General features: G+C 42.4%; 1 protein-coding gene across 1 annotated transcript in view; it reads right to left on the bottom strand.

The window, feature by feature from the left end:
- Positions 1-25118, bottom strand: part of LOC306849234 (acid-sensing ion channel 2-like) — a gene marked incomplete at both ends in the record, with an annotated part of 409828 nt that overhangs the window by 173016 nt on the left and 211694 nt on the right. The window lies entirely within an intron of this gene.

Genomic DNA, 25118 nt, shown 5'->3' with positions numbered 1-25118 from the left:
GTTTTGGGGACAACGGGTCGCCATTCGCCGCACACCCTTACCCACCGCCCCAATGAAATTCGTCCCGCCTGAGACGGCGACGAATGTTCCGCCCGCGGCGAGGAGGATTCCGCCGCAAAGAGCGATGAACGTTGCACCGTCCGCGCTGAAGAGGATCCCGCCGCCTATCACGGTTCACCCCGAAACACCGAGGAGGGAAAAACAGGTGCCGGTAGGGATTCTGATAGAGTTTGAGGGCATGTCAGTCCCTCCAGTGCCTGCTCCTCGTCAGTGCCCTCCAGTGCCTGCTCCTCGTCAGTGCCATCCAGTGCCTGCTCCTCGCCAGTGCCATCTAGTGCCTGCTCCTCGTCTGTGCCCTCCTATCCCTGAACCTCGCAAGAGGGTCCCGTCCAGCCCACCTGAGTTCCCGCTGGTCCCGTCCAGCCCACCTGAGTTCCCGCTGGTCCCGTCCAGCCCACCTGAGTTCCCGCTGGTCCCGTCCAGCCCACCTGAGTTCCCGCTGGTCCCGTCCAGCCCACCTGAGTTCCCGCTGGTCCCGTCCAGCCCACCTGAGTTCCAGCTGGTCCCGTCCAGCCCACCTGAGTTCCCGCTGGTCCCGTCCAGCTCCGCGCCTCCCGTGCGCCCTCTAATGTCCGCGCTGCAAGAGCGCCCTCTAATGTCCGCGCTGCAAGAGCGCCCTCTAAAGTCCGCGCTGCAAGAGCGCCCCCAAGTGCCCGTACTGCCAGAGCGCCCTCCTGCGTCTCCGCTGGTCCCGTCCAGCTCTCCTTCGTCTCCGCTGGTCTTATCCAGCTTCGCGCCTCCCGTGCGCCCTCAAGTATCCGCGCCGCAAGAGCGCCCTCAAGTGTCTGCGCCGCAAGAGCGCCCTCACGAGTCCGCGCTGCAAGAGCGCCCTCCTGCGTCTCCGCTGGTCCCGTCCAGCTCTCCTTCGTCTCCGCTGGTTCTATCCAGCTCCGCGCCTCCCGCGCGCCCTTAAGTGTCTGCGCTGCAAGAGCGCCCTCAAGTGTCTGCGCTGCAAGAGCGCCCTCAAGTGTCTGCGCTGCAAGAGCGCCCTCCTGCATCTACGCTGGTCCTGTCCAGCTCTCCTTCGTCTCCGCTGGTTCCGTCCAGCTCCGCGCCTCCCGTGCGCCCTCAAGTGCCCGCTCCTCCAGAGCGCCCTCAAGTGTCCGCTCCTCCAGAGCGCCCCCAAGAGCCCTCTCCTCCAATATGGCCGCCTGAGGGGAACTTTCCCAAAGAAATTTTGGGGGGGGGCCATATAGCCTCAGTTTGTGTGGCCAGGCCAAAGGCCAAGGCCACAAAGGACCCAGATCCATCATGGCCTCCCGAGGACCCAGATCCGCCATGGCCGTCCGAGGATCCCGATCCGCCGAGGCCGCCCGAGGATCCAGATCCGCCATGGCCGCCCGAGGACCCCGATCCGCCATGGCCGCCCGAGGACCCCGATCCGCCGAGGCCGCCCGAGGACCCCGACCCGCCATGGCCGCGCGAGGATCCAGATCCGCCATGGTCGCCCGAGGACCCCGATCCGCCGAGGCCGCCCGAGGACCCCGACCCGCCATGGCCGCCCGAGGATCCAGATCCGCCATGGTCGCCCGAGGATCCTGATCCGCCATGGTCGCCCGAGGACCCTGATCCACCATGGTCGCCCGAGGACCCTGATCCGCCATGGCCGCCCGAGGATCCAGATCCACCATGGTCTCCTGAATCTCCAGTCCCGCCATGGCCTCCCAAGGCCCCTGATCCGCCCTGGAGGCTTCCCTGTTCTCCTCCCTGTCCGGATCCTATGCCAGCCTCCAGGACGCCCGCCCCCCCTCCCCGATGTTACTGTTACGGTGCGGGACGCACCTACCGGGAGGGGGGCGATATCTGTCACATGTCGGTTTTCCTTTCAGTTCTGTTTTGACCTTATTTGGTAGTTCCTGTTCTTATTTAGTTAATTAGTAATCATCATTTAGTCTTGTCACCTGTGTTTGATTAATTATCTAGTTTGCTCCTTTGTTTCCTGTTTCTTTATAAGCATTCAGTTTTGTCCCTATCCTTGTCGGTTCTTAAGTTGTAAATGGTTTGAAGTGAGTTGATGCTATTAAATATACCTTTTTGTTATCGTTTTGTGTGGGCGCCGATTACTACAACCACCAACCGTGACAATGATATTTTCTGAGACGATTATCATACCGTGAAAATCTCATACCGTTACAACCCTAGTGTCTGTATATACATAAACATACACACACGAGCAATATCACACAAGCAGCAGTGCAATATGGCTGTATATAAGCCATATAAATAACAGAAATATTCATAAAGAATAAAAGATTAATGAGACCAAACACTGTCCGTTAGATTTACCCCAAAAAAATTATATGTCATGTTTAACCTATAGAGACATCAGAGCCAGCAGCAAATTCCAGAATATCTGTCCAAGGTAAGGCTGCTCTCAGCGGGTTCATTAGCGTTGAACGCCCGCTGACGCCCTGGAGCTCACATCTCTGAAAACAGTCAAGCAAATTTTCAAATAGACGTTAACTTTATTAACAAACCGCACAACAAACACAGTATTATTTATACAATTATAGTGGATTTGGTCGTCTGCCATGAAACTCGATGTGAGTGCTGTGATGTTCTGTTGAAAAGTTTGGGGTAATATTTATATTTAAAAAAATATCTAAGGCTTATTTATTTATTTGCTCATAAATACAGTAAAAATCAAACATTATGAAATATTAATACAGTCGCAGTAAGTTATTATAGTATAGTATTATATTATTTAATTATATTTTAAAATGTAATTAATTCCTGTAATCAAAGCTGAATTTTCTTGTCATTATTCCAGCCTTCAGTGTCACACGATCGTTCAGAAATCACTCTAATACGGCTTTTAATGTTCTCATCTTTTCTAAAATCTTTATAAAAATTATTTTATTGTTATTTATCTATTAATAAATTTATTTTTATTATTTATTTATTTATTTTTTAAGTCTAGCAGGATGGGTTTTAAATTTGTACAGCTGCTTTTGTTTTATACTACTGTTCCCAGAAGAAAACACAATAAACAGTCGTTAACCAAAAAAAAATTAAAAATCATTCTAATATGCTGATTTGCTGCTTAATAAATATTTCTTATTATTAACGATGACAAGTTGTCCTACTTAAAATTTTTGTGGAAACCATGATACATTTTTTTTAAGGAATTCTTTGATGAATAGAAAGTTTCAGAAAAAAAAACAGTATATCTAAATAGAAATATATATATATATTTTAACAATGCAAGTCTTAACTGTCACTTCTGATCAATGTAATGCATCCTTGCTGAATAAAATTATAAATTTTAAAAATCTCTGAAGATATTACAATGCACATGTGGTGAAAAATAAAGGCTTTTCCAATATGAAAAACAAATTGTAAACAGGGACAGCTGACCCTCCTGACAAGACCAGGATTTAACCCAAGGAGCATTCTTGTAGAAGTCAGCTAAGGACAATGAAAAATTTGGGCTAAATATGAGACCCATACTTAGCACAGATGGTTACAAGATCAAATGAGGCATGAAGGCAGGGTCCTGGACGTGTGCTTTCCATCAGATTGTTCCCATGGAGACGCTCTCAAAAGAGAGAGGCCTTTATCTTGATATCAGAGCCAAGTATCAGATCCTACACTGATTAAATATGGCCACCAGAACCTTCATCTGTTCACTGTAACACCTACTACAAATACCAGCATGTCCCTGGCATGCTCTACAACCACTCCAACATGAAGAGCTTTAAAGGCAATAAACAGTGCATTTTGTTGGCCATGCCATGTGATGGTTAAAATGGGCAGCAAACGAACAACCAGAAATTGCTATGAGAGAAATATAGTATTGGGGCACATTTATAATTTGCATTTTGCTTGAAATACATTTATGTCCTTTCTTTAAAATAAATGACATTTGGTTTCAAATTTTGTTATAATACAAAGAAATTAATCTGCTTTTACTGTGTTTTAAGTGTCCACCACTACAGGTGTTTCAGAAATAGCTTCTTAAGTGACATGGAAATCAAATTTCAACATGAAAAAAGCCTTTCAGCCAATACCTAGATACAGTGAATGGATTACAGGAAATAATGCGTGCAGCAGTATCTTGCGAATAAATGTTGATGTGCTGTAGATGAGTGCCTACATACCGTATAAACTCTGGTCATTATCTCTCTAAGGCGAGTAAGGCATTATGCTCTGTGATAACCACTTTGCTGATGTATCTCATCCTGCAGTCTTCTCTAAGACAGGGAGAACAGGTGTTGAGGAATATTCATGAAGCTTTTAGGGTCCTTTTTTATTGTCTCCAGTCATTCTAGGCTTCTCATTGCTTCCATCAGATTGTCAATAGGGCCCCCAGGGAGTGAGAGGGAGAGGAATAGGTCAGTGATCCTGGTGAGGGATTATCCGTAATGAGGGGTTTTAAAGGTTACCTGCATTAGATCAACAGCGTTCCACTTCTGTCTCGCACAGTTTAAAAAAGACAAGCACACATTAATTGAGTGTGACTTAGTTCTGGCAATCCTGTTTTCACCGCAAGTGTCTTTCCTGTTTATGAAGTCTTCATACAAAAATGAAGTTTCCAAAAGAAAGATTTAAAAAAAAGGGTCCCCCAAAGAACCTGTCATTGAACAGTTCTAAAAAAGATTATATATATATATATATACAGTGCCCTCCATAAGTATTGGAACAGTAAAGACAAAATTGCTCTGTTGGCTGAGTCAAGAGATTTGCAAATATGCTTAAAAGATGAATATGAGACAAAACTACAGAATGTCACATTTTATTATTAGCCGTTTCAACACATACATGTTTTACCAAATAAAAAGAGCAGTACTTTTAGAGTTCATCCCACTCATTGATGTGAGCATAAGTATTGGGACAGCTGAACATGTAGAAGATTTTTATTAGTCAAAATATGAATTAATCAAGTATAATTAATGTGAATTTAACCATATATGTATTAAGCTATTTTTCCATTATAATCATGTGCATGTGTGTGTTGGAGGCAGGCACGGATGAAATGTGCAGAATGTGGAAGGGAGCCTCTTTCTTTACTATAACATGTATAGCTTAGGTATATAAGGTAAACACGGCCTAAAAAGGTAAAACGTGCGTCTGAAATGTATTGAAGAAAAGTCAATTTAAAGAGATGACAGAAAACATTCTGGAGATCTTTTCTGCAGAAAACTTCTCGGCTTTATTCTCATTTAATAAAGTCTATTTTCTGGCATCAAAACCCCACAAGGCTCTGAGAGTGATTCTTCATAGAGAAGGGAAACCACCACATTTGGCGTCACGAACAGGATGGAAAGGAGCAGAAGGTGAAAGACCGCGTTGAGCTTGCTGACGAGCAACACAAATTAAGTGGCCACTAAACAGGTAGGCAGTTTATGCTTATATAATTGGTTTGTGTTGTTTGCCAGTTGGCCCTTTGTGGTAAGAACTCTTAAAAATTGCTCTTCCAAATTTAAAGAACCATAAGAAAAGAAAGGGGTTTTGATTCCAGAAGAAATAATTGCATGCACAGATCTGTTTTACTGTTAAGAGGGCCTTTGATGGATAGCAGTGAATTAGGGCAGATTGTGTATGCAAAAATCTGTGTTTACTGTCAAGAGGGCCTTTGATGGATGACGTAAACGTTGAGCAGATATACATTGCATGCAATGGTCTGTGTTTATTGTTTAGTGGGCCTTGACGGAAAACAATAAACGTTAAGCAGATAAAGTATAGGAAAGCGCGCAAAGTCCTTCGGATACCGCCCTATAAAAAAAGATTGTAGGGAGAAAAATAGGGGACTGAATAGGAAGGCAGAAATCCTGCAGAGTGCTGCTTTTTTACTGTGTTGAGGACTGTAACAGTGAAAGAGCGAGTAGGACTCACAGGTCGCTCAAGACTAGTGTAGTGTAGTATTTAATGTTTTAATGTTTGTGTCTGTGTCTGCGTCCGTGTCTGCGTGAATGATTGAGGTTGTATGAAAAATAAATAAATCCCGTATTGAGTGGGTAAAAGCTGCGCCCCCCTTCTGGATCTCCCTTGAGAGGGACGCAACTAGTGCCGTGTGTGAGAGGGATGAATGACTGCATGAACCCTATAAATAAAGGGGCACAGAATGAAAGAATGAACCCTATAAATAAAGGGGTTAGAAGGAGTGAATGTGATTAGGAAACATTTGTATCAATAAAGATCTTTTATATGTTTATACATTTTAGAGCTCTGTGTGATTGAAAAGGAGAACATTTCTGAGATCAAAGCAGCAGAAGTGAGATCTAGGCATTAAGTTAAAAAAGTATAAAAACAATAAAAATAAAATAAAATAAACCTATAAGGGTGGACAAAAGAATTGAAATAAAAATAAATATAAATATTATTTTTAGTAGTTTTGGATATTGAGTGATTATAAAATAGAGTTGAAACTATTAACTCATACAGAAAGTGTACATGCATCAGAGAGAATAAAAAACTAAGTTTAAAGATGCAAGTCACAAAATAAAGAGGAGAATATTGGATAAAATAGTTAAATTAAGTGGGAAAAATAGTAAGTTAATTGGCTATAAAGAAATATATATAGAATCTTAAATATTAGAATGTAAGATTATAGGAAAATGTATGGCAGCCACTCCTGTGGAATTATTAAGATTAAAATATCCATTGGGTAAAGAATTGATAACTAAGGTCTCAAACAAATGGCAGAAGAGAACTAAGAATATGATGACAAAATGGGCAAAGGAAGGGACATTTGATGCAGCATTGTGTGAAGAAATGGAAACTCTGATAAAAAAATATAAAACTAAAAGTATCAACAACAAAAAAAGAGAGAAAAGAGAGAAGCAAAAAGGGAAAAAGAGAACGAAGTGTTTGACATGTTTAAAAAAGAAGGGAATGATGCATTAAAAAGTATAAAATGGGCAAGGAGAATGCTTAAGGAGGCAGACAAAGAAACTAAGAAAAAGGAAAAGTTGTTTTCTAAACCACCCCCATATCTGCCCCCAGAGTATCAGTTACAAATTCTTAAGGGAACGGTAGACGTGTTGGGAGAAATGCAGATGGAAGGACACGTAGAGTTGGAAGAAAAAAAGGAACCTGATGTGAAACCAAAGAGGTGACTGAGAAAAGAAAGTGAAGGATATTTGCCGATAGATTGTAATAGACAGGCACGCATAGCATTAGAAATGATGAAAACAAACCAGGAAAGCAAAACGGAATATGAAGAAGTGTTAGAAGAGATGAGGAGAAAAGATAGGGAAATTGAAGCACAAGTAGTGTTTATGGAAGATGACATAGAGAAGAAAATTAAAGAATAAAAAAAAAAATAATAAATACAAGAGGCAAATAAATTAGAGAAAAGGAGAAATAAGTTGTTTGACAGTGTAACATTCTGCTCTGTTTTAGTTGTGTTTTTCCATGGCTTCTGTTGACCCAGTTTCCCTGATTAGTTAATTAGCCCCTCACCTGTTTCTGTTTTCGTATGATTATGACCTGCCTTTATAAGCCTGAGTTCTCCCCAGTTGAGTTTGTCTGCTATTGGTTATGTTACGTTTTTCGAATTCAGTAGTATTAAAAGATTATTGTTTTGAGATATTCCTGCCTGCCTGCCTCGTCTTATCTGTCTGCCTGGGGAAACTGTAACAGAATAGCAGACCAAAACAGTTTTTTTTTTTTTTCAGCGGCGTTATTCTTTTCGCTCATTTTTGTTTTTTTTTCCCTCTCTCCCTCCTAGTATGGATCCCGCCTTCTTACTCCTTTGCCTGGAGCAGAAGGACCGTTCGCTGGTGGAACACACCATGGACTTCGTCAACCTGGCGCGCCTTACACACTTCAAAGACCGCTCGCTCTGTGTGTTCTACATCTCCAACCTGAGCGAGCAGTGTAAGGCGCGCCTACCAGCGAACGGTCCCAGGGAGAATTTCGCCGCTTGCGTGGAGTGGGTGCTGGAGTGTAATGGACTGTTTATCTTCGGTGACCCTGCTGAGGACCGCTCCAGCCCCACTCCCGATCCAGAGCCCAGCCAACCCTCACCTTCTCGCTGCACGGAGAGTTCGCCAGAGCCCACCGCAGTCACAGAGCCCGAGCCGGTCGCGTGGATAGAGCCGTCACCACGGAGAGTGACAGAGCCACTCATCGCCCCGGAAACCGAACTCGACGCGACTGACCAGGTGCGTGAGCCGGCAACATCGTGCGTCGTGGGAGTCTTAGTGGAGATCGAGGGAATGGATAAATCCCCAGCCCACACATCCACCACTGAGGGTGAGCAACCGCTGGCTTCTGGAAGCTATTTGGAGGAACTGTTGGGCCTATTCGAAGAAGATCTGATTGACTGGTTTGGGGAGGCATCACCCAGCCTGGTATCTCATGTGTCTCCGCTGGTTCCGTCCAGCCCTGAATCTCCTGTGCCTCCGCTGGTTCCGTCCAGCCTGGAATCTCCTGTGTCTCCGCTGGTTCCGTCCAGCTCGAATCCTCCCGTGTTCCCTCCCAGCCTCCCTCTCCCGCCTCCTCGATACCAGTCAGCCAGCCCATCAGTCCCTCCTCAGCCACATCAGGAAGACCCCTCAGCTCACCCTCAGCACGCCATGCCCGGTGGATCGGTTGAGCTTCGGGTCTCCCTGCAATCTGCCACCTCGGGGTTGGAGGATCCCCAGTCTTCGCCTCCAGCCTGCGAGACCCGGACTCCACCTCGGCCCTCCGATCCATCGGCTCCACCTTGGCTCGTGGCTCCCTCATCTCCACCGTGGCCCCTCACTCCACCAGCTCCGACGGGCTGCCTCGTCCCTCCGGCTCCGCCTTGGTCAGTCGTCCCCCTGCCTACTCCACGGAATTCCACTCCTCCAGCTCCGCTTCGTCCCTCCATTCCTCTGGCTCCGTCGGGTTCCTCCCTCCCTCCGGCTCCACCGTTGTCCTCTGTCGCTCCGGCTCCACCGCGTCACTAGGGATCCCCGCCTCCGCCTCACTCGCCTGAGCCGCCGGCTCCACCGTGGCCCTCCGGCCCATCAGTGTCACCCTGGCTCTGCGGCTGCTCTGCTCCATCCTGGGCTCCTTCTCCACCGGCGTCATCTCCGGCAGTCGGCCCCATGGTGTCGGTGGTCCCATTACCACCATGGCTCCTCCCGCCATCGACTCCGCCGTGGGCTGCCATCCTGGCTGGCCTCTGGACTGCCATCTGGCTGCTCCTGCTCCGGGCTCCTCCCTGGCTCCTCCCACCCTCCACTCCCCCTTGGACTAATTTTTTGGACTGTTTTTGTTTTCACCCACTTTCCATTGCCCGGCTTCCTCCTACTCCATGCCCGCCTCCTGAACCCCCCCCCCCTGTTGGTTTATATTTTTCCGCGCGAGGACGCGCCGTTCCGGGAGGGGGCGAACTGTAACATTCTGCTCTGTTTTAGTTGTGTTTTTCCATGGCTTCTGTTGACCCAGTTTCCCTGATTAGTTAATTAGCCCCTCACCTGTTTCTGTTTTCGTATGATTATGACCTGCCTTTATAAGCCTGAGTTCTCCCCAGTTGAGTTTGTCTGCTATTGGTTATGTTACGTTTTTCGAATTCAGTAGTATTAAAAGATTATTGTTTTGAGATATTCCTGCCTGCCTGCCTCGTCTTATCTGTCTGCCTGGGGAAACTGTAACAGACAGTAGTGAGGACGTGAATGAAAGTGAAAAATCATTTGATACAAAAGGGGAACAGGGCAGAGAAAAAGGGACCCTAAGACGACTGGCTGCACCACTCCCAATTTTAATCAAGGGTGCACAGGGACCGTATGTCCCCTGGGCCACACAGGACCTCGAGGGGCTGGTCACTCGCCTCCCAGATATTCATGAGGGGGCTGGAAGGTGGATTAAGGTGCTTCGAAGACGAAACTATGGGCAAACTTTTAGCTGTGGGGGACATTAAAGCACTTCTGGCAAAGATAATGGGAGGGGCAAAGATGCAGAAATTCTTCAAGCATCCAATCTAAACAGAGCTGTGGACTCACGCTACATGGATGGAACTGTTTTTGATGCATTCCGTCCAGCAGTGTGGCAAGCACTGTGAGCAGAGTACCCGATCAGACTAGATCCTAAATCATTAAAGGGAGAACAGCTGGGGGAAGCAGAAAATCCAACCACATATGTTCAGAGACAGCTAAAAAGATGGAAACAAGAGACATAAGGGAATCCAGAAGGAGACCCATTAATGGCAACACTGTTTAGAAATGCTGTGATTGATGCCATGACATAAGCTGTTAAAAGCAGGCTAGAGGACGTGGTCGGTTTAAACTCTAAAACACACAAAGAGTTATGTGACCATGTGTCCCATGCAGTGGAGTAGCATAGAAAAATTAACAGAAGCTCAAGACCCAAGAGAAAGAGCTACAGAGAAAATTAACTGAGTTACAAATTGAAGAACTGACAAAAAAAAGAACGAGAAAAAAAAATGTCAAGCTCCAATAAAAAAAAGATGAATCAGAACAAATGTCATTGATGTCTCTAATAAATACTCCTCAAGCAGCTATTCAGATGAGCCCACCTGCAGCGGTCCCTCCAAATGCACACCACATTCCTGTACCTATCATTAATGTCTATACTCAACAACCAGAGACAATGGGATGGAAAAGAAAACCAGTACAAAGAGGACAGAGAGGAAGAGGCAAGCCGTATACTGGTCCTCCAGGAATATGCTGGGGATGTGGACAACTCAGACATAACAAAATTGATTGTCCCACCAATCCATGGCAACAGCCACCTCGGGGTGGAAGGGGGGGGGAGTTGGCAGCAGCCCACCCGTGGTCCATCACGGGGCCCAGTAAACCCTTGGGGAGGTCCCAATCAAGGCTAATAGGGGTGTCTAGAGAATCCTACTAGGGAGAGTCAGCTTCAAATTTTAGAAAGAGATGAAAAAATAAAACAAAGATAATGGACAAGGGCTAGTTTGAATAAAATAATAATAGTATATAAATTTAACTCCAATGGTCCAAAATCATGAAATCACAAATGCTGTCATCGCTGAGAGTGACAAGATAGAAATATTGGCCATGTACTCTAAATTATGCAGAGATATCCAATCCTCTTCTCAAAGTAACTCATGACTAATAATAAAAATATATGACTAAAATTTAAATTACACAAACAAGTGACATTTTGAAAATTACGATTGGTTCTATCAATTGCACAATGCCTAAAACAATTATACTAAACCAATTAAAGCTGTAGTCTACGATGTTGAAAATCAGTCGAGAAAGCCAGAATTTTTAAAAAAACTCATCCCGCCCCTCCACACGCACACCCCTCCCCTCTGTGCTACCTGATCCCTCCCACCGGGAAACGACCTGAACAACGTCACTCAGTCAAGCAGGAGTAAACATGGAACAGAGATGTACCATGTGCGATGTCGGCTAACATTCCAATGCCGACCGGTAGCATGATCATGTTGTCAGACTGATAAAAAGCTATTTATGTAATACACCACACCATAAAAGTATAAATAAATGCTTACCTGCTCAACAAAAAGTCAGCCATGTCAGCGTCGGTTTTAAGTCCAAGGTTTCTCTGAAGCTTCCTCCAATGGGCAATGGTGGACCCTATATTGATTCGGCTTTGAGTCCGGCGTTCTTCACATTTTTTTTTAATCTCTGCTCTTTCCTCAATTGGCTTTCTCTTTCTTCTAACCTTGACTGTTGGGGCGAGCAGGGGCCGCTTGCTGCTGTTTGTTTGTTGAGTTGATGCTGCCTACTTTCGCGCAAAATTTCATGTCGCAGGAGGGGGCGGGGTGGGGTGCGGTGGGTGGAGACGCGAGTGGAGCAGGGGATTGGATGAGAGCAGTTAACCAATGTAAGCTGTCCGGCCGGACAGCTTACATTGGTCAATTTCTCTGCAGGTGTACACCCAATAGAGTGAATGGATTTTTTTTCATTCTTTTTTCTCTTCATATTATTAGGATTGTACTGTAGAACCATAACCAGCATCTAAACGAGGTTATTAATAATGAACAATCTTTGAAATCGTAGACCATAGCTTTAATCTATTAGATTTTGTTAGAGGACAAACAATAAGAATTTTATAGTGTGGTATTAAATTAATCTTTATGGTGACTGACGTTGTCCAGTTGCATATAACATTTAGACACTGTGTAGGATGCCGCCAGGTCTATACTCAGTAAAGTCTAACAAGAATAGTCATGTTATCATATTCAAAATCTGTGGCAATCTAAAACCATTAATTTCACAATCAGCTGAACTCTCAAGACAAAATGTTTTTGACCAAAAGGGGAGTGTGAAAGAGTGTGAAAAAGTATGAATGATGGTGTTGTGGAGTGAAAGAAGGTGTCTGACGAGACACTGAGGCAAACCAATTATTTTGCCAAAACAGCTGTATGTAAATTCTAATATGTGGGCCCACAGGGCAAAAAATGCCCAGTAAAATAATGACCATGGATGAATATGGCTAAGTTTCCTGGTCAATACCTAGGTTATTGTTGTGGCAGAAAGAAAAACAGTGCCACACTTGCGCAGCGCATAACATGGGAAGGCAAAGCAAGCAAGCTTGCTCTGTCCACCCCACAACTAACTTTCTTTCCACTTTCTCTTTTCAGCATATCACGAGGGAGCCGATTCTGTCTCAAAAGGGTAAAATATTGTCCTTCTGAAAGTTAAATCACTAACAAAAACTGTGAAGGTTTCCATTTACAGGTTACAGCAGTTCTATCAAGACCAGGGAATGGTTTGCTCCACCATTAAGAACCAGTGAGAGCAGTAATGGTCCGGAGGGAGAATCTTGCATTGATCAGCAAAATGGTTGGAAAGTGATACCTGGGTCCACATCTCTCACCTTAAAATACGACAACCAGCTTCAACAATCCCACACAGCAAGAAGTGAGGGATGAAGGGCGTGCTAGCAACGACCCTCCCTTGCCAACGTGGGAAAGACCAATGCAACGACTCGCAAAGAGTCACCCTGGTGAAGATGGAAGATTGATGGGAGCATGGTTTGCTAAACTAGGAATGTTTTTAGGAGTTGCCATATTAATAGGAGGATTATTATTTTGTTGTGTATTACCCATATTAAGAACATTAATTGTTAATGCTACTGTTATGCAAATGGAAGTGATAAAAGTCCCAAATAATAGTCAAATGATTACAGAAAAGAACCTAGATGAATATTATGAAGGATGGCTAAACAAACTAAACTTAAATGAGCAAACTTTGGATGATAGTTCCAGTAACTCCGATGAGGACGAAGAAGAGGTATAAAGATGAACCATACCCTGGGTGTAAGTGCTAGCCTAACCTCTACCCAAGGGTGGCCCTCTACGATGCGCAAAGTGTCTGGGCTGAAGATCAACTATGTTATTTTTTGTGATGTTACAACTTTTATGTTTTGATGTTTAATTCTATTATATTTTATACATAACTATGACAACCATAGGCAAGTGCTGAACCAATTACATGCTCATGCTTTTAACATTGTTTTATATTAGATAAGGGGTTACGGAGATGGGATCTTTTACTCCTTCCTAGTCAAGTGCGGGGGAGAGGTTTGGTCCTGTTGCTCCGCCAGAATGCTGCTGCATAATCTAGTCATTGGTAATAAGACTGTGTGACTTATTTAGTTGCTAGGTAGTGTTAACTGATGAGGCTGAATTATGATGTAGCATTCTGGGTGAACATAAGCAAATGTGAGACTTAATAAGTCTCAAAGGGAGAAATATATGTAGAAGATTTTTATTAGTCAAAATATGAATTAATCAAGTATGATTAATTTGAATTTAACCATATATGTATTAAGCTATTTTTCCATTATAATCATGTGCATGTGTGTGTTGGAGGCAGGCGCGGATGAAATGTGCAGAATGTGGAAGGGGGCCTCTTTCTTTACTATAACACGTATAGCTTCTCCCTAGAGAGAGACTAAATTGTATATATAAGGTAAACACGGCCTAAAAAGGTAAAACGTGTGTCTGAAATGTATTGAACACGCCTAGAGAAAAGTCTATTTAAAGAGATGACAGAAAACATTCTGGAGATCTTTTCTGCAGAAAACTTCTCGGCTTTATTCTCATTTAATAAAGTCTATTTTCTGGCATCAAAACCCCACAAGGCTCTGAGAGTGATTCTTCATAGAGAAGGGAAACCACCACAAACATAAGGCAGATATAAAAGATTAAAAGCTATTATTTAGTTGCAGATCCCTTGCACAAAATCACAGCAGTGAGTCTGTGACCCATAGACCCCATAGATATATAATATTTAATATATTTATTTATATTAAATAAATAAGTACTTTTAAATAATTCACAATGTAAAGTGCCACAATCAATCAATCAATAATTAAATAAAAGTTTTCAATACGAATTAGCACAAGTCAAGCTACAATACCAAACAGGACCACAGGGAGACGCCAAAGACCACTGAATCGCCTGCCTTTAATATAAGGATCCATTCAGAATGGCTAAATCTCTGACCACCGCATAATCAGCGTTCATTATAAAACACTCTTGCTTTTAAGCCAAATACACGCTGAAAATAATAATTTTACTGACATCTGGACGTAAGTCACTATTCTCTCTGTAATCGCTGATGAAATCGGCTGTGTTTTCTCTGCATTAGTGCTGTTTTGAGCTTACTGTTTGAATTCGTTCACTGGATCATTGGACTTTACAGGAGTTTATGGTTTAAAATTATATGATTGCAAAAGCCTGCTTCTTTTCATTTTAAGATATGATTTTCGTTATAAAGTACTGATTCAAATTAGTAATCAATAATTAATTATTATTCTACTACTCCGCGCGCCTCCCCTGACATGCTCTCGTGCACCCCACAATGAAGTAGACTGACTCTGCTTGTGTTCATTCACGTGATTGGTCGAGATGAGAGGTGATCCCGCCTGGGTAGTTCTAATCATATATACTGGGATCATACAGCCTAATCACCCAGACCCTGACGATTTTCTCTGAGTACCGGCAACATGTCAGAAGTGCCTTTACGCACAAAAAAGTCCAGGTACTCTAAAGGCTAAAATATAGAAGTGCCGGTACTGCGTACCGGTGCGTACCGGCCCACTTCAAGCACTACTTTAATGCAGCCAATTCCAATTGTTGCTTGTTTTGGGGAGTTTCTGCCTTTACTCCCCTCTCCAGCTGGTGAAATTCATGTTCATTTGGATTTATATCTGGAGATTGACTTGGGCAATCTAAGACTTTCCATTTCTTTGCCCTTATAAATTCCTTGACTGAACTGGCAGGGTGTTTGGGGTCATTTTCCTGATGCAATATGAAGCACTTCCCAATTAATCTGGTGGCATTTTCTTGAATATTGGTAAGCAAGATGGTTTTGTACCCTTCCAAATTCATTCTGCTACTGTCATCATACATTAAGTCATCAGTAAAGATGAGAGGGCCTGTTCCAGAGACAGCCATGCATGCCCCTGCCATAACTCTATGCTTTACAGATGAGGCTGTATGCTTGGGATAATTTGCAGTTCCCTTTTTTCTCCACATTTTTGCTTTCCCATCACTTAGATAAAGGTTCATCTTTGACTCATTGGTTCATAAACATAGTTCCAAAACTCTTCTGGCTCACCTTTGTGCTTTTTTGCAAACTTTAATCTTGTCTTTCTATTTTTGGTGCTGGTCAAAGTTTTGCATCTTGCTGTGTAGCATCTGTAATTCTGTGTCAAAGTCTCCTGAGGACAGTAGATTGTCAGAGCATCACCCCAGCTTTCTGGAAGTTGTTGGTGATTTTACAGACACGGCCTTTAAGGTTCATTTTCACAGCTTTTATGATTTGTCTGTCATCAACTACTGTTGTTTTCTCAGTCGATCAGGTAGTTGTTGGTTGCTGGTGTCGCTGGTGGTTTCCAAACTCTTGATTTCTCCATGCCCTTTATTTTTGCTATAGCTATAATTGACTTCCTCTTTTCTTTTAGTATCCAAATTGCTTGCTTTTCTCTCAAAGTCAGCTCCCTCATCTTCATTCTGGTTTGTGTGTGTCATCATCGAATGCAAGATTCAGAATGCAGAAGTAATGGATATAACTGATACGACACCTTCCCTGCTTTTAATATCTGAAGAATTAATGCAACAGGACACAGCTGATCACTTAGAAAGACCCGTGAGGCAACTGTTCCAATACTTATGCTCACATCAGATAGAGGGAAGAAACTCTAAAAGTGCTGAACTTCTTAGCTGGTAAAACATCTATGTGTTGAATCACCCAATAATTAAATGTGACATTCTGTAGTTTTGTCTCATATTCATCTTTTGATCATATTTGCAAATGTCTTGACTCAACAGCCAACAGAACAATTTTGTCTTTACTGTTCCAATACTTTTGGAGGGCACTATATATACTTTTTTTTTCTATTGGTTCTTTATGCAACCAATAGATTGATATAGATACTAATGAATAACATTTATTTTGTAAAGTGTAGAGTAACTTTTACATCAAGTTCAACATATCAAACATGCACCCTTTTAATGTTTGCTCAATGGATATTGTATTTATCTCTGAAGTAGGTGAAATAACACCATTAAAATGGCATCCATTGTAAGTGTAAACAAGGTCAACTTTCACAGAATAAAATGTTTATTTTAGTATATTTTGTTGCTGCAGTATCAAAGTCTCTTTTTGACCGAATTGAGATTAGGTATAGGTATTTGGACAACAAAAAAAAACTTTTTCTCAACAGTTCTTGATCCACAGCACAGCCTTTTCTACTTCCAGTAATGTAGTATTGTATTAGTATTATTTCTGTTGACCTTCTGAGGCTACATTTATTTGATCAAAACAACAACAACAAAAATTAAGTTTTTTTTATGAATGAAAAGTTCAGAACAGCATTCATTTGAAATGGAAATATTCTGTATAATTATAAATGTATTTATTCTCACATTGAAAATCTAAGTAGTATGCTAGTATCTTTTTATTTTATTATCAGAAACCAACATCAATGATTAAGTTTGTGAAAGGTGAAAAGCCACCAACTACAGCAACAACTTATTACAAAAGGCCCAGGCGTGGGAGAAGAGAGTAGATCTGGGGGGAAGACTGCAGTTCCCTCAAGTATTCCAGACAACCCTAAGGCCAGATGTGGTTCTGTGGTCTGACAAGGCAAAGAAGATCATCTTGTTCAAACTTACAGTCCCAGGGGAAGAAGGATGCCACCAAGTCTTCAAAAGGAGGAGTGCAAAAAGATCTTATGCAAAACTGTCGGGAGAAAGGAGGTCAGGTATGGCTGTTCCCAGTCAAGCATTTGGACTAACAGGAAAGGAGAGGTCGGTAGCAGTCTGCAGGATGGGGGAGGTAGCAGAAAGAGCCTCTTATTAGTGGTGGAATGGGAGAGGGGAGCAAAGCTGGAATCCAGGAGGAGAAGATGGGCAGTGATTTAGCCACCACTGCCAACCCACTAACAGGAGGGTGTTACGGTTCACGGCCAAAATGACCAATGAGTGTTGGACACCGTTTCATGCCATCACCACCTCCTGGCCAAGGCTACATTCACACAAGGCGAATGTAAGAGAAACATCTTTTAGATGTAAGTAAATGTATTTATTTTTAACCAAGTACTAAAGTACGCTGAAATCCACTTGGTGCCATTGTTTATATACTGTATAGTAAAGTGACAAAATAATGTCCTCTCTAGTACGCAGGTTCAAAAAAAATGGGAAATAAAAATGATTTAAAGGTTTTAGTTAAAGTACATAACAAATCACTTACAGCCAGACAATGTTTTCACACACACACACAAATGCACAGTTTCAGAAGACATTAGGTACGCTTAGGACAGGGTCTGAGCTATGCTATTAGGACTCTACATTGTTCTAGTCCAGTCAACCTTAACAAAGCAGAGTTAATGGTTCATACAGCAAATTTCAGAGCAAAGTAGCTACAGACTCCATCTGCTAAGTGCATACTTAAAATCACTCTCACAGAAGCAATCTCTTGCTGCTCTCGCTGTTTCATTCCAGTAACCTCTAGGTCAAATGATTGCCACTTGGAATATCAGTTAGATTTGTGGCAAGAAAAAAAACAACAACAGGGGACCTGTTGTGAATCCTCAGAAAATTTAGTAGTACACAACAGATGAATCTGTTTGGGATGGATGGATGGGTGGATAGATAGATTCAATAACAAAACATCACTACAGTATATTTTTCAGTGTTGCAGCTGTAATAAATTATTTGCATGTTAAACTTGCATCTTAATAGATTATTTCACTTTTAATTTTTATTTGAAAATGAGAACTGGTGGATGTCAGGGCAGGGGTCACTGTCTGTTTTGAAACGCGTAGTGTCATGAATCTGGTATCCTTCTCTGTCTCCCTCTTCTGATTACACACACACATAACCTCACGCACCTTCACTCACCCTCAGCTGTTTCTAGTTGCAACTTATCACGCTCATTCTCTCACCTGTTCTCTCTTCCCTCTAATTAGGTTTGCTACTTCTAGCTTCCCTTTCTCCCTGCTCCTTTGCCAGATTATTTCGTTCTCTACTCATGCAAGAGGCGTTTACCGACCTACTGAATCTGTCCTGTACGAATCCTGTCTTGTCCGTGACCGTTCCGACATCCAGCCTGACACAGGCCTGTCTCTGTCTGTCCGACTAACCTTCTGCTCTGCACTCTGTTCAGCCAGCCTGCTGCTGACGAGCACCGAGAGCGCTCACCTCTCCAACCTTCACCGCTCACGAATTAAGAGATCAGAGGACAGAGTCCGCCGGATGCCGTTCTCGGACTGTTTACTGCGGTCTTCATCGAGAGAGAGACTTTCTGCTTTATTTAATTGACGCGACAGCATATACGGCTGCATTTCTGTTATATTTCTGAAGGAAGATTGTTTTTGTTTGGACTGAATTCTCTCTCATAATTAAAAGAGACTGTGACTTCATTTCGCTTTGGGTCCTATCTTTCCACATTACACGTAGGTGAAAGAAACTCTATTTATATGATAACTTATTTCTAGAAGTGATGGTCTAGGAGTTCATATCAATATGCACTTTTTTTAAAGAAAAAGTAATTATTGGGCAACAGTCCAAAGTGTAATTGCCTGCTCCTCACGCTGAGATAATATTCTTCATACACCGAACATACTTATCTTTATTTAAGGCTCTAGTCTAATACAAGAGAGATGATGGAAGGTTTTCCCTCTGACAGATCCATTAAGTATCTTCCATACATCCATCACAGAAGCTTAATCCACGTCAAGCTTCAGAGCCTTTTTCTTATTAAAGAATAATGGCGTAGGTTGTTAGGAGGTTATTAGGATCCAGACTGTCTGCTTTTGTGAGACCTCCGTACAGTATGTAGTGATCACAAGACATCTTAAGATCTTTAAGGTCCTGGAGTTCTGTGAGTGGGTTTGAATTCTTTTGAAAAATTTCCTTTAAATAAAAGCAAAAATGACCCGAAACTCTAGTACCTCTATTCAAAGTAATTGCAGCCAGACTCTTTTCACCATCTTTTTCACCACATAAGCTGAATTTAGATTAAAGGCCGCTGGTTATGTGATTGTAATGCAGGCCTTTCCTCTCAGCTGCCAGGATAAAGGACCACCTGAGAACAGAGCTCTGGGCTAAAGCCATAGACAAGCATTCATTAACTTACCTTTTGTGGGTTCAGACCCACCCGCTTCATTTCGCTTTGTGAAGAACCCCTTTGATTCCACAAGCTGCTTTAATGAAATCTCTGGGTATTATATATTTATAAATTACTCTCATTATAAAATATAGAGGATATGTTTTAAATGAAGCCAGTGAAAGATCATATCTAAGATTGCAGTTTAATTTCAGGTATTAAATGTGGACTTTATTTTGTATTATTTACCACTTCAAATGAAGAGTCTTCACACACAATCACATTAACCTTTTTATGATGGTCACAAATTACAGTGACTACTTGAAATAAACCTCATACGTTATTAGCTATAACAGTAACCATGACTACAGCACTTTAATAACTGAAAGCCAGCAGTTAAAACGCAAAAATGTCAGAAAAATTTGAAAAAAAAACGCTCCAAACTGTGACGCCACACTTTGATGTGTGATTCATATAGCAGCAGGGCATAAACAAAGCGGTCTCTCTTTCTTGAGGGCCTGATGTGAAGGCCAAAATTAGTTGCACACATTAAGCTACAGTGAAGTAGCGCAAATCATAATTAGACTCATCTCCACGGGAACAATTTCTATTTGTGGCTTGTGTTAACAGCGCATGGGAAAGCAAGAAAAAAATCAAGATTTGTGGACAATGTGGTGCTAAAGAGTCCCTGTGGGCCGTATAATCCTCACTGCTAATCATTTGATTTTTGTAGACATTATTAGGCTCCATCTCTTGGATAATGGGAAGTAGACAGAGAAAAACTGAGAAGCAGACATGAGTGTTATTTCCTATTGCAGTTGGTAAACGGGGGACTCCAAGACGAAAAAAATTATGAAAGAGTCTGTCAGGAAAAGTCATTCCTACGGCTGTTATGTGAACCTTAACACTGGCTGCAAGGATCCAGTCAAGCATTAAAACCAAACTCAGTCTCCTTCAGAAAAAAAAAAAACTGGTGGAAATGGCAGTGGCATGCGAAAAAGAAGATATCACTATCTCCATCATAGGTAGTCTCATTCCCTAACACACTTGATTTCTTCTCTTCTGTGCAATTAAAATGAGGCTGCTTGCATTGGCAGCTCTTGTACACTGATTCTCCTGAGCCATGGCTTTGGAAAATTGCTGATTTTGGCAGCTACCTCATGCAGAATTCTACCTGCTACTTTGATCCTGTCATGGTGAATGAGGGCAAGCAGTTGGGGGGTTGGCAGTTAAGCACTTTGCAAGAATAATTTGGGAATGGGGACGATGGTGAGCGTGTGTATTTGATGAAAGGGAATTTGAATACAGAGATGTTTGCCTGACTTTTCTTGCCACAAAAATGAATCTGAGAAACGAAAAAATGCAGAAAAATGTAATTTACACACTGTACTGGAAGTACTGGAAATACATGGGAGGGGAGCAAGAGACAAAGAGAGGTACTTGTAAAGGTAGTGGCATCTTGATCTGCAGCATTACAGATGTTATTAGAAATTATCTGAACAAAAAGAGCCAAATTTTTTGTAAAGTGAAAACTATTGTCTACACATTCTGTAATGACAAATGAGAAAGGAAAAACAGCAATGTACTACTTGTTCTGAGCTCCTTAAGATTTGACGCTGTGGCACTGTATTGTGAACAACTCAAATAAAAGTTTTTGTTGTTGTTGTTGTTGACGACGACAGAAAAATGGCCTATTTACCTGACTTTTTACTCCAGTAAATGATTCTCAGAATGAGTTTATTTTCAAAAGTTAATTTCAATATAGATAGATACCTTTAAATTTTAAGAATATATAACATATCCATTGTTATTTCTCAAGGGGGAGGTGGGGGGCTGCTGTAAATTTCATTTTTCGGTGAACTATTCCTTTAAATCTTCCCCTAGTTGATTCTTGCTCGAATGTTTGCCAGTTGTAGTGTGTTCACTTGTTTACTCAACAACTATTACAATATGATTTTGAAATTTTAGTTTGGAGCAGAAAATTCACAAATCATTTAGACACACAAACTCACTGTTAGAAATAACATGTTTATACAACTGAACTTTTGGGTTCCAGTTACTTAAAGATATACTGTAGCCCTTCTTCTATTCCTGCAGTGCTTTCATTCCAGACACCAGGGTACCAGACACCAGTTTGGACAAACTAACAAGCCTGATTCCAATCTACCACATTGATCCTGCCGTGTTTTGTTTTTTGTGCATGACTTTTCTAGAAAATCTAGTGACCTTTCTTGAAAATCCTGTAGATATGAGCCATCTCTGTGACTATGAAATAGTAATGCGCTGTTGATGTTAGTAGACCTGACGGATGTGGCTTTTGAGGGATCTTATCTCACTGTAAGCTTCTGTTTATACTGGAACTAAACAGAAACACAGAATCGCTCGGTAAGGCTGCTAACACTGGTGGTGATGGCGCAGTGGATAAGACACATGCCTTTGGTGTGAGAGACCCGGGTTCGAATCCACTTTGAGACACCAATGTGTCCCTGATAAGACACTTAACCCCTAGTTGCTCCAGAGGCGTGCAACCTCTGACATTTATAGCAATTGTAAGTCGCTTTGGATAAAAGCGTCAGCTAAATGAATAAATGTAAATGTAAACACTAGGGGAGTGCTATACGCAGAACAATACTCGGCAACTAGATCAGGATCTGAATGTGTTTTATATGGTGTGTGTAATAGTTTTCAGGTGAGCGTGTGATTATTGCAATCAGCTGTGTGTGTGTGTCGTCAGTGCAATAGATGATGGGAATTGTAGTCCGTGGGTGACGTGCAACAGTAGTGTGGTGCAAGAGTCAATTCAATGGAAGGGCGGCCTCTGCTGGCTATCGGGCGGAGGGCCACAGACAGGATTTGTGTCACAGTGTTTCCTCTCTCCAAATGTTGTATTCACGTCCTAATTGCACAGAAGGGGGAATAGAGAGGAACAGAGCATCTGTGCATGCATATGTGCATCTCAGCTGACACTAGACCATCTTATCTTAGTCCCATCCTCTCTTCTCAATGCTAATTAATAAACGAGTGGGAAGAAAAAAAAACACCTGATGTGGGTCAGCATCCATCCACTGAGCCGCTCTGAAATGCAATCTGTCTTTCCTCTCTCTATGTCCCTTTGTCCCAGGTGAAAAGAAGCTTTCTGTTCTCCAACTGTGGCAGTGTTTCTCTGGGGCTTTCCTGTCTGTCTCTCAGCCCTCTCTCACATCACTCTTAGAGACAGCTTTCTTCCACACTTGCCTTATGTATTATTGAGAGGGAGACTCAGTGCTGCCTTCTTTGTCTTTGTGTGGGCCTAAAGGCTCTCTAAAGGATCTGTTTAAACGCTCAACATGAGAAGGCACAGGGGGCAAATGAGTGAGGGTGTCTGGATCTGACTGTCTTGAGCTCTGGGTTACCAGGAAGCATCCCGAGACTTGGTAACTCTGTGTTATCGGACAGAGCACCACAGGGGCAGCAGCTCTTAAATATTTCATGAACTTCGGGCAGACACGCTGGGCTAAGATTTCCTGGGCTCCGGATTTCAACTGCCTGACAAGATTGCGACTTGTTTAACATTTTGTGACTAAGGGCGATGTTGCAGGGTGTCGCGCTATTGGCAAATCCACAAACAAATGGCTTTCCGACATGCAAATACGCTCATCTGAAGAGACGGACAGCAAATGCAACAACGTGCACAAAATGTATTCTCCCTTGTCAAATTTTGATCAAATAGTCTTTTTAGACATAGCGCTATTTTCAGCACTGTTGAACAGCCATCTTGCATTTCTTGACATCTTCACATCCATTGATTTCTCATTTGCGATGCCGGCAGTCCATAACGTTATTTTAGTTTTTAATATTCAGGGTTTCGAAATGCATTTTGCCATCTTGAAGGACTACATCAGTCATGGTCTTCTAAACTGTGTGGATGTGAATTAATGCAGCTCAAAGCTGAATTAATGAATCGAGTGTATAGTCTTCACATCATTTAAATCATATTATTGTATTTTTCTTTAACAGATTAAAGATCTGTTTTAGATGAGATGTGTAGATACAGATTTTAAACAGAGACATTGATTTAGCTGCACACTGTAAAGGCCGTTTTACACAGTCTATTAGCAGTGATGAGGAAGCTACTGCACAACTGTATTACTTTGAAAGTGCTACTCATAATGTAACAGTTAAATCACAGTCAAGCTATTTTAGAAAGCAATATCTTGTTAAATATGAAACCATCAGTCAACTTAATTCTTTATCGTCTATATTTTATCTTAAATTCAGTGTTATACAACATCATTTTCGTTTCTATACCTAGTGAATATATCCCCTATCGTGTTCAACAACAAAAACATTCAGAGCGCCTTGTTATCACTAATTTGATTTTGATTTTTCATGGCAAGCCCTGGGCGAGGACCTCTCACCCTCCGCCGCCTCCGGTCTTCGAGATCTGGAACTGCTTCGCTCCTCTCCGTGAGACGGAATGCAACGCTGTGATCATCAGAGACTCCATCGTCCGGCACGTCCGTGCTACGTTAGCTGAAGGTAAAGTGCACTCTCACTGTTTTCCTAGTGTTCATGTTCCCAATGTTTCTGCGCAGATACCCGCGATCCTGAAGGGCGACGAGAGCATCGGCGCTGTCATGCTGGGTTAACGACACCAAGCTGCGGTAGACAGAGAGTCTGAAGAGGAACTTCATGATCCTGATCGAGACGGTATGCAGCATATCGCCCGCGACGATGATCATCGTGTCAGGACCATTCCCCACTTATCAACGAGGACACGAAAGGTTCAGTAGACTTTTAGCTTTAAACGAATGGTTATTGTCATGGTGTAAAGAACAGAAACTGCTCTTTGTTAATAACTGGACTCTTTTCTGGGAGCATCCTAGGCTCTTTCGTGCTGATGGCCTGCACCCCAGCAGAGTCGGAGCAGAACTCCTGTCGGACAACATTTCCAGGACGCTATGCTCCATATGACTAGTAAACCAATTTTCTAATAACTGCAATGATGGCTTTTGTCGTACCCACTTAAATGACAGAAGTACATGCGTTGTCCAATCTATAAAAACTGTCTGTTCCCTGAATGGTGAGGTCAAAATATAACAATATATAGTGACATTCTTAATGGTACCCACAAAACAAGATACAGGTTTAACTCATTTGAAATAATTCTGCTTAATGTTACACTGTCAGATGTATAGACCGGCAGGGCCATATACAGATTTTCTTAAAGAATTTGCAGATTTCCTCTCAGACCTATTGGTTAATGTTGATAAAGTGCTAATTGTCAGAGATTTTTACATTCACACTGATAATACAAATGATGCCTTAGGATTTGTGTTTACTGACCTAATGAACTCTTTTGGAGTCAAGCAAAACGTCACCGGGCCCACTCATCGTTTTAATCATACACTAGTTTTAATTAAATCGCATGGAATTGAGCTTACTGATATAGATATCATACCTCAAATTGATGATGTTACTGACCACTACCTTGTATCATGCATTCTGCCTATTACTGATATTAACTATATGGCTCTGCATTATCGTCTGGGTCAGGGGCGTCATGCATTCATTATTTTTGAGGGGGCA

The sequence above is a fragment of the Barbus barbus genome (genome assembly GCF_936440315.1).
Source record: "Barbus barbus genome assembly, chromosome: 3".
NCBI lineage: Eukaryota > Metazoa > Chordata > Actinopteri > Cypriniformes > Cyprinidae > Barbus > Barbus barbus.
Note: the sequence above shows the minus strand (reverse complement) of the source record. Positions and strands in the feature narration are given on the sequence as shown.